Source organism: Coregonus lavaretus (genome assembly GCF_964263955.1).
Source record: "Coregonus lavaretus genome assembly, chromosome: 8".
In the NCBI taxonomy this organism is placed as follows: domain Eukaryota; kingdom Metazoa; phylum Chordata; class Actinopteri; order Salmoniformes; family Salmonidae; genus Coregonus; species Coregonus lavaretus.
In genome coordinates this window covers 24628886-24636355 of record NC_139995.1, presented here as the reverse complement: position 1 = coordinate 24636355, position 7470 = coordinate 24628886, and positions in this window count along the sequence as shown.

Genomic DNA, 7470 nt, shown 5'->3' with positions numbered 1-7470 from the left:
GCCTGCATCCCTTATTGCATAACTGGTTTAAATCAAATTACATACAAATCAGATTCCTGCTCAACATACAGTTTGTCTAACAAGATAAATATCCAGGCTGTAGTATAGTTTTCCATCCATTTGGGGGCAGTATGCCCCAATTTAATCACACCTTTTTTATGTGTCTTCAATACCCTCTTGTGGTGGTAGACTCAGTGACCCATTATGACTTTGGTAAGGCAGCAGTGGAAACTGACAAGCGAGGCTACAATATAAGACCATCTTGTTGACATGCATTCATCCAGTGTCCCTAGATAATATTTCCCTATATAAATTAAAATAGCTTTTCTAAAAAATCGCACTTGCAAGCATAAGTGGCACTACTATAGTGATTAATGTCCCAATTGAAAATTAACAATAATAATATGTATTTAATTGGGCCTAGGCTGTGAGGAGACCCTCCCAACACATTTCCAAGAAAATCTATTCCAAGCAATCTATTCCCCTTTCAATCGGAAATGGGATGGTGGTAGGCCTACGCCCTGAGATTCCCAACTGAATTTGATAAACAAACTGCAAGATTTAGGGTGCTGGCAGGTGAAGAGAGAGTCTAGCGTCTTGCAACCAAAATAAGTTTGTGTGCTACTTTGCATATATTATGTCTGCCTGTAGAACTACTCACCCTGGTAACCCCACTTACCTTGGCAAGACCTTTGCACAACTGACTGCCACAAAGTTGCAGTGGTATCTGCACTGTGGTCTCTAGACAAAATGTTTATCGTTCTGCATTAAATGACTGTATGTATAATCAGTCATGTTTCTGCTGCTGGTGAAATGTCATGGGGGATTGTCATCAATCCCAAATGTCATTGAGTTATGTTTCAGTATTATCCATATATTCACATATGTGCATTATAATTCAATAAACCTGAAACAGTGGACTGACTATTAGCTTATTGATTTATTCGGATCCCCATTAGCTTTTCTCAAAGCATCAGCTATTCTTCCTGGGGTCCAGACAAAACCATAAAACATGACAAGTAACAAAACACTGATAGACAAGAACAGTCACACAAATTAAAAAATACAGCAATATACAAAATATACAACTAAAGAATAATGTGTGTGTAGATAGTGTGTTAGAGTGTGATAGTGTGTCTGTGTGTCATTTCACAGTCCCTATTGTGCCATGAGATGTTGTTTTATCCATTTTTTTAATGTAATTTTGCTGTTTGCTTGAATAATTGTAGATGGAAGGGAGTTCGTTTTGGACTTGGAGACTGTGAAGAGACTCCTGGTGGCATGTCTTGTGGGGTATGGTTGTCTGAGCTGTATGTTATTTAATTATGCAGACAATCTGGAATTTTCATCACAGTAATATTTCTCATAAAAACTTTTAGAAAAGCAGTTAATCTCTCGTCAACCCTTAACCAGAACATACTGGCATGCATGTTGTTGATGTTAGTTCTGTATGTGCAGTTAAGGGAGTAACCCAGAGAAAACTGTATGCAATCAGAGATGGGCAGTATTTCTGTTACATGTATTTGAAATATGTAATTTCAATTGCTTCTGAGTATTTTGTCATTTGTATTACACTGGGCTGAACTACACTCCAATGTATTTTAGTAACAAGATACTTTAGAGAGTTGTAATTAGTATTTTCAGAATACAAAATACTTTTCTATACCATTTTGTTATAGCGGTTCACCATTTTGTGGCACCCTTTCACCCTGCGTTTGGTATCAGAAGTCTGATGGCAGTATGGTGATAAGATTGTCTGCTAAATGAACTAAATATAAAAATGGACAATTGTTATTAAAATGTATGTAAAAATGGACAATTTCAAAGCATGCTGAGTAATATTCTAACGAGCTCTGCCCCGAAACAAGGTTTTGTCTAGGTGGGATACAGCTTTTGGAAAAATTGACTTTTCGCAGCAGGTTTAGGAGAATTAGGTTAAACTGTATCCCATCTAGACATGACTCTGAAACAATGACAATAATGATACCCAGTGTGCTTTGCAGTTCAATTTGGTATGTTCATTTTTACATATACATTATATTTTGGTCATTTAATGGCAGACAATGCTTTAAAAAAAAATGAAAATGCATGTTTTTGTTTTCATGTTTATCTGCACAAGAGGATTACAGAATAATGATACAAATACATTAAATGTACCATTTCATTAAGACAATTGAACAATTGTGGGAAAATAGGAGAGTAAATATCTGTCCCATGTGATTGTTGCAATGATGTGTTCAGAGGAGATGTAATGTCTCATTCCAGGACAACCCTGAAAGATAGTCTATGCTGTATCGTATTGGTCCCAAGGCTGATCAGAATCTCAAACCACGTATTAGCTGATTCACCCAGTTAGCTTGTTAAGATGGCTGAAAGGAGTTTGTAGGACCATGGGATGTCTGTCTGCTTCAACTCTTATCTCACCAGAGATCTAGTCCTTTCCCTCTTATCAGCTGGCACTAAAACTATGTAATTGCATGGCAACTATTAGCAGGGACTGTGTAATTGCAGTCTACAGTATGGACACATAGGGCTTTCAAAAATGTTTAATCAATATGAAATCAGCAAACAATGGAGTATTGCTGTGTAATCAAGCAGTAACTGTGAGGGAACGTGCACAATAAAGTGTTACACAAACCACAATCGGTATTGTCAGTTCCATGTAATCATGAGTGCAGTTTTTTATTACACTGTGCCTTTCTATGTAACTCCAATGCAAATACATGGTTTCAGCAGTACTTAATTTGTATGATATTTAATGAATTGGTGCACAGCTTTGTGCACAGCCTCTGATTCAATCAATCCTTGTATTATAACACTAATGCCATATATGTATCCCACAAATCTCATCCTACATGCAATCATTTAAAGGGATACATGGGGATTTTGGCAAGGAAACCCTTTATCTACTTGCCCAGAGTCAGATGAACTCATGGATGCCATTTTTATGTTTCTGCATCCAGTATGAAGAAAGTTAGAGGTAGTTTCACGAGCCAATGCTAACTAGCGTTAGCACAATGATTGGAAGTCTATGGAATCTACTAGCATGCTAGCAGTTACTATAGACTTCCAGTCATTGCGCTAACACTAGTTAGCAATTGCGCTAATGCTAGTTAGCAACTTCCTTTATACTGGATGCAGAGACATAAAAATGATATCCACGAGTTCATCTGACTCTGGGGAAGTAGATAAAGGGCTTAATTGTCAAAATCCTGAAGTATCCCTTTAATAGATCAGCCTTTCTCATATCACCGGTGGTCTTGCATGAGATCAAAGATTCACGGTGAGCGCTGTAGCTGTGGATTAGTACTCATGAAATGAGGCCACTCCTTTTCCACCAAACATCAAGCCACCATGTGGCATTCTACCGGAAAGCTTGGAGCCTCTGTCCCACAATTTTACATTTACATTTTGGAAAGAAGTGGATGGCGAAACGTTAATCTTTTAACCTTGCTAAAATAAAACAACACATATTTAATGGTAGGTGAGCGTTACGCCTTTTCCTTTTCAATGTACATTGACATTTTAGTCATTTAGCAGACACTGTTATCCAGATACATTTTCATACTTTTTCGTGTCCTCCATGGTAATGCGGATTTTCATTTGATTTCAGAGTGTTAACATGATAGAGATGTACAATAAGTCAGAGGTTATCATGAGATGAGTTTCTGATGTCAGTCCTTCCAGTTTCATGTTTGTTCTGATATGTGGTCTGTTATCTGACAGCATCAGCACTGATTAACATCTGACCTGCAAACAGATGTTGGCAACACTTTACATTAAGTTACCCCTATTATTATGTAACTACACAGTAATAACTGTAGTAACAACACAGTTACATAGGCATCACTTGTAGAAGTGAGAGGTCACCATGAAGTGACGTCAAACTGACCTTTCACCTTTCACACACTCACCTCCTCTTCAGCCAAAACGGAGGCAACATCCTTTTTCTGTCACTTAATTTATCCTGTTTTTAAAGGTATGTAATGTGCAAAAGTGCAATGTAAGCCTCAAAATAGTGAAATAACTTATTTCACCATTTTGTATTAAACCCAGGATCTGCTACACCTCTCACTTCTACAAGATACATGCACAAGTACAGTGAAATGACTTTCTTGTAAGCTCTTATCCCAACAATGCAGTGATCAATATCAATGTAGTCCTAAAAAATAACATAAGGTAGAACAAAAACACACAAGAAATAGAGTGTCAGTTCCAATAGCATATTTACAATGTGCAGGGATACTGGAGTGATAAAGGTAGATAGATATAGGGGTAAGGTGACTAGGCATCAGGATGTATGATAAACAGAGTAGCAGCACCCAGTGGCGTGTATTCATGGATGCCAAGGGAAGCCAGGCATTCCCAAAAAACGTACCAAGAAAAAAACATATCAAATAATGTATCTTTTGTCTCTCTGTGTTTCATAATTTTCCTTAAATTAGCAAGAGCCTGAATGTATCTCACCGGAGAAAGCATCTGAGCGAGCGAAACAGCGCCCCTCTGTCTCTGTATGTGTAGGCCATCTATCTGATGCTGTCTGGTCCAAAAGAGTATGACATTGTTGCCGCCCGTAGCATTGAAAGCAAGGGAAGCCAGCGAGCATTTGGCCTCCCTTGATAAAACAAAGTATAAAATAATAGCGTTGAGCTAAACTGAATGGTCCTGGCACACCAAAAAAAACTGTCAAGGGAAGTCAGTTTGGATTTGGCGTCACTCCTATCAAATTGCATCAAGAGCATTGACAGAAACAACTTGAATTGTGTTGTCCTTCGGTGGCTAGCAAGCTAGCTAAAATTGGCCCTTTCCTAAATCAGCCATGGATGGAGATAGGGATCTGGACTTTTGGTTTTACTTAATTTTCCGTACTGGCCAATGATTATAATGGCGATTCTGATCCAACCATTAATTCATACATTGTACCCCTGGCCTGAGAGGATGGAAGTTCAATAAGTAGCTAGCTGTAGTATGATAATGTTAACAAGCTGGCTCATCGTTGCCCATGAAAGGAAGTTAGGCTAGCGAGCAAGCATTTTAGCCAGGTAGCCAAGGACAACAAAAAATAAAAGCATGGACTGTATGACAGAGTGATAGACCGTTTCGTCAACATGAAAGAGAGGAGGATGGTGTTGGCATTTCTCTACAAGTAGGGTGAGTCAACATGTTTATTCTACTAGCACGAACACAGAAACACAGAAATCAGAACCATGGACATCCACATCATACTTAGCTTACGTTGATTGGACTAAATTGTTTTTAGTATATTTTAGTTGTCACTGTATTAGACTAAGCATATGTAGGTGATTTGATTATGTTGAAATGTTGAAGTTGAAATGGTGCTGGAATAGTGGAGGCAGCTCCTGTTTTCTTTGCGACTTGCGGTAACTCTCCGTGATTCTAAATCAATAGTTGTTTAGTGGTCCAAAAATGTTGGAAACAGAATCTTACTTGACCGTGCTGTAACTGTTTGTTACATGCAATATGCTTTGTGGACTTCACCGGACAGAGGTTGCTCTCCAGTTTTGTGATGAAACAAAGGTGTGGTTGAATTTATTCTGCCACTGTGTCTTCTTATTATCTCGGCATTAGGCCTATATATCACTGTCGCAAGGCATATAAACTAACAGGTTATAGAGCAAACAACGCAATTATCACAACACATACAGTAGGTTGTAATATGTTATTTTTTTCTGGCTTCCCCAGTGATTTTACCCACGCACCGCTAATGGCAGCACTGTAAATGAAGATTGCATGTGGGTGAGTGTAGAGTCAGTACAAATGTTATGTGTGTGTTGGAGTGTCAGTGTGTGTGAGTGTATAGAGTCCTGTGAGTGTGCACAGAGACAGTGCAATAATAAATATAAATACAAGGGTCATCTCAGATAGTACATGTAGCCATTTTGTTAACTATTTAGCAGTCTTGGGGATAGAAGCTGTTCAAGAGCCTGTTGTTGTCATACTTGATGCACCGGTACCACTTGTCGTGCGGAAGCAGAGAGAACAATCTATGGCTTGGGTGGCTGGAGTATTTAACGATTTTCTGGGCCTTCCTTTCACACCGCCTGGTATAGAGGTCCTGGATGGCAGGGAGCTCGGCCCAAGTGATGTACTGGGCTGTCCTCACCACCCTCTGTAGTGCCATGCATTCGAGGATGGTGCTGTTGCCATACCAAGCAGTGATGCAGCCAATCAAGATGCTCTCAATGGTGCAGCTGTAGAACAGTTTGAGGATTTGAGGGCCCATGCCAAACTTTTTCAACCTCCTGAGGGGGAAGAGGTGCTGTCGCGCCTTCTTCACGACTGTGCACATGTGTGTGGACCATTTTAAGTCCTTAGTGATTTGGACCCCGAGGAACTTGGAGCTCTCGACCTGCTCAAATGCAGCCCCGTCGATGTGGATGGGGGCTTGCTCGCCCCACAGTTTCCTGTAGGCCACGATCAGCTCCTTGGTCTTACTGACATTGAGGGAGAGGTTGTTGTCCCGGCATCACACTCCCAGGTCACTGACCTCCTCCCTGTAGGCTGTCTCATCATCGCTGGTGATCAGGCCTACCACGCCGTGTCATCAGCAAACTTGATGATGGTGTTGAAGTCGTGCGTGGTTGCAGTCGTGGGTGAACAGGGAGTGCAGGCGGAGACTAAGCACACACCCCTGTGGGGCCCCCGTGTTGAGGGTCAGTGTGGCGGACATGATGTTGCTTACCCTCACTACCTGGGGTCGGCCCGTCAGGAAGTCCAGGATCCAGAAGCAGAAGGAGGTGTTCAGTCCCAGGGTCCTAAGCTTGGTGACAAGCTTGGAGGGGAAAATGGTGTTGAACACTGAGCTGTAGTCAATGAACAGCATTCTCACATAGGTATTCCTGTTATCTAGGTTGGTGAGGGCAGTGTGAGATTGCGTCGTCTATGGATCTGTTGAGGCGGTATGCAAATTGGAGTTGGTCTAGGGTGTCTGGGATGATGGAGTTGATGTGTGCCATAACCAGCCTTTCAAAGCACTTCATGATTACAGATGTGAGTGCTACAGGGTGGTAGTCATTGTGGCATGAAGCCTTAGAGTTCTTGGGAACAGGAATGATGGGAGTCATCTTAAAACATGTGGGGATCACAGACTGGGACAAGGAGAAGTTGAAAATTGTTGTGATTATGCCTGCCAGCTGATCTGCACATGTTCTGAGAACGCGCCCTGTGTTCCACTCTGTGTTAGTAAGTTTTACTGACAAAAATAGTTATCTGTTGCTTTGTTTCTGAAATGGGGAATTGTATTTGAATGGTTTGAGTATAATTCTTTGTCAAATCCATTTAAAAAAGTCAAACTGAAAAATGTCCTCCTGTCTCCTATTTTCTGCTGGTTAGACTAGTGTCTGCAAAGGTTGTTGCATTGTATCTACATAGTAATAAACCATATCACTTCACTTTGCTTGGTCCTGCCTAAGTACAGTGTAAATACATGTATATCCCTTGTGCAAACAT